This window comes from Adiantum capillus-veneris, chromosome 3 (assembly GCF_014529385.1).
Source record: "Adiantum capillus-veneris isolate H3 chromosome 3, ASM1452938v2, whole genome shotgun sequence".
In the NCBI taxonomy this organism is placed as follows: domain Eukaryota; kingdom Viridiplantae; phylum Streptophyta; class Polypodiopsida; order Polypodiales; family Pteridaceae; genus Adiantum; species Adiantum capillus-veneris.
Window position 1 is genome coordinate 112,975,964 of NC_140933.1, and position 3,042 is coordinate 112,979,005.

Genomic DNA, 3,042 nt, shown 5'->3' on the forward strand with positions numbered 1-3,042 from the left:
GCGTCTTATCTCTATCCCATACGATGCGATAGGGAGGTCTTCTAGACTTTGGGTGTCCCTCCTATCGTGTCATGCGGTGTATTTCCATAATTCCAGGCCAAAGCTCAACGTCTTCACATACGATGCGATAGTGACAAGTTCTAGACTGTGGGTGGCCCACCTATCGTGTCGTGCGGGGTCTTTTTATGTTTCCGTGCCACGCGCTTTTGAGCTCAGCATCTTCACATACGACGTGATAGCGACATGTCCTAGACTGTGGGTGGCTCACCTATCGCATCGTCCGATGTATTTCCATTTTTTCATGCCACGTGCTACCAACCCCAGTATTTTCACACAGGACGCGATAGTGAGATGGTCTAGACTCTGGGTCGCCCCCCTATCGTGTCGTGCGGTGTTTTGAAGTACTTTGTGACTCAAATGGAAAGGACAAAATAGACTTCAAGAAAAGTCTACCAAGCCCCAAAAGATCCAGAGAAAGATGATTCAGAGAAACCACCTCCACAACCTCGTCAGAGGCCTACTGCTAGAAAAAGATTGAATTATAAAGTCAAATCTTTAAGGGAAATAAGAAAAGCACAAAAGTCTACTTGTCTTCTGATTCCAAAGCTACCTTTCATGAGAGTTGTCAAAGAGATATTAGATAGAATTGTGAGCATCATGAATATCAAAACCTTTGTTTTAGTAAGGTGGCAATCTCAAGCCTTGATGTGCCTTCAAGAAGCTGCCGAGGATTTTCTACATTATAGCTACATTGCAACTGCATTTGCTCACAGGGTCACACTTATGAGCAAAGATTTTTTTCTTGTGTCAAGGCTGAGGTACAAGTTTGATAAGGCTCTTGAGCTTATTCCTATTGAGGATCTTAAAGCCTTCCAAATTTTAAATATCCCCCCTTTCAGGAAGCAGAAAGATTCAGGGGTTGTCATTGAAGATGTTACACATCAGTATGAGACAACAAAGGCCCGGGATATGAAAGCAGGAAAGAAGGTTGAGAGGGAGCAAGACATAATGTTAGAGGATTCTATCCTTATAGAGCAAGCAGAAATTTTAAGAGCATCCAACTCTCTCCTTTATGAAAAAGTTACAGGCCAAATGGTGGTGGATGTCTCCTTGTGTGGAGATGATGAGGTGTACTTGGACATATTCCCTCAAGACACAAGGTTTCTTGTAAACCCCAACATTGAGCTTGGTGATACTGTGCTCTTCATCTGTCTCACGTATGTGGTTCCCCTTTGCTAATTATTAGTGCATGTGCAGGCACAAGGGCCTCATTGGGGGATGTTTTTTCTTTTTCAGGTGTCTTATGAGGGATCTTCCAGAGGCTATAGCTATGCAAATTTCCATACTTGATCCTCTAGTGACACAATGCCTTTTTAACAAGCAAGGAAGCCTTTCAAGTTTTTTTGAAGATTTTAACATGCTGACCTGCAATTAGATAATATACCCTTGTGTTGAAGGGTAAATCTTAACTCCTAACATTTTGTGGTATTCCTAGCTAATTGTTATTTTTTATAGAGGACATTGGAGTCTTATTATCTTCAATCTTTTGGAGAAAGATATTATATTTATGAATTAATTGTCAATTATCCATGGGAGAAGTAAACTATAAGTATGAAGTATGATCTATGCTTGATGGCCCATTGTTTTCTATTAGTAGCTTTTTGATTGATGTCTTCTTTGCAATGCTGCCAAACTTATTGTTGGTCACCTGAGTACCACAAATAATGATTACAATATAGAAGGTTTCAAGTACTACAATCAAAAAGTGCCTTTACAAACAGACTCAAAATCTTGTGGATGGAGGGTGCTTGCCAATGCATGAAGATATCTTGAGTCAAGGTGCAGGATGACTACACTCACTGTAAGTGTGTATCTCACGTGCCATTGATTTATTTTGATTTCTTAACTATGTATGTATGTACTCATGTCCTTTAATTCCTTTTTCTATTTGTTTTAGTTGCATGACTATCCAGAGTCTTGGGTCACGTGGGTGAGAGAGAAGGCTATTTCTATGGTTTTGGAAAGATCAATAAACCCAAATGATCGAGAATCTCCTTTGCCGCCAAAGAAAGGTAGATCCAACAAGGGTTTGGATGCAAAGAAAATGGATCACAAGAAGAAGAGTCCTGCAAAGAAGATTCATACAAAGAAAAGGGATCGCAAGAAGAAGAGTCCTACAAAGAAGAGCCATGCCAAGAATAGTCGTGCCAAGGGGAAGACTCCCACCAAGAAGAAGAGCACTGCAAAAAGAAGATCAAATACAAAGCGCAATCCATTCCACTCACCATTGAAATTCAAGGTTCAAAAGCGTCGTATAGCTAAGAACAGTAAGGGGGAGGCACCTAGCTCACCTTTCAAGCTACCATTCATGTTGCCAAAGAAGGTTGCCAAGTCACCCAAGCCAACCACTCCTCTGGAGCCCAAAGCACCAACCCTTGCCAACTCCCCCATGCCAAGCCCTGAGGAGCCCAAGTCACCACCACCCACTCCTGAACTTTCACCCCCTTCTGAACACAAAATAAAAGGGTCTTTGAGGATGTAGAATCCTCTCAGGCAAAAAGAAAAATGGAGTTTCATGATTGATTACTCCACAAAAGCTATGTACACTTTTGTTCATTTTGTCCATATGAACATATACCCTTTGGTGATTCATAATTTTGTACTTCAAATACTTCATACCAACTATTGATTCTTAAGTGTGTATCATGGTGTCACGTAAGTTTAAAACAAACATAAATAATGATCACAATAAGGTAGAGAAAAGATAAATATATTTGCAAAATGCAATAATTACAATATTGAACTTGTTTTTTCAAATCCTTGCAAGTGGCTCAAATACAACTCTTTTTGGGGGAAGGCATGTGATGCAAGAGGTTGAATTCTCCATCCTTGTGCTCACCACAATTTCATCCACTTTGAATCTATACTCAGGAGATGTTTCATCAAGAAACTCAAGAGATTCTCTAACATCATGTAGTCTCCAATTCGTTGTTACTATAAGGCTTCTATAATCGGTGCGTGGATGGACTATGACCTTTATTT

At 40.3% G+C, this 3,042-nt stretch overlaps 1 pseudogene; it reads left to right on the top strand.

Annotated features, from left to right (window-relative positions):
- Nucleotides 1-1,417: 1,417 nt before the first annotated feature.
- Nucleotides 1,418-2,322, top strand: LOC147461507 (uncharacterized; annotated as a pseudogene).
- Nucleotides 2,323-3,042: the final 720 nt, after the last annotated feature.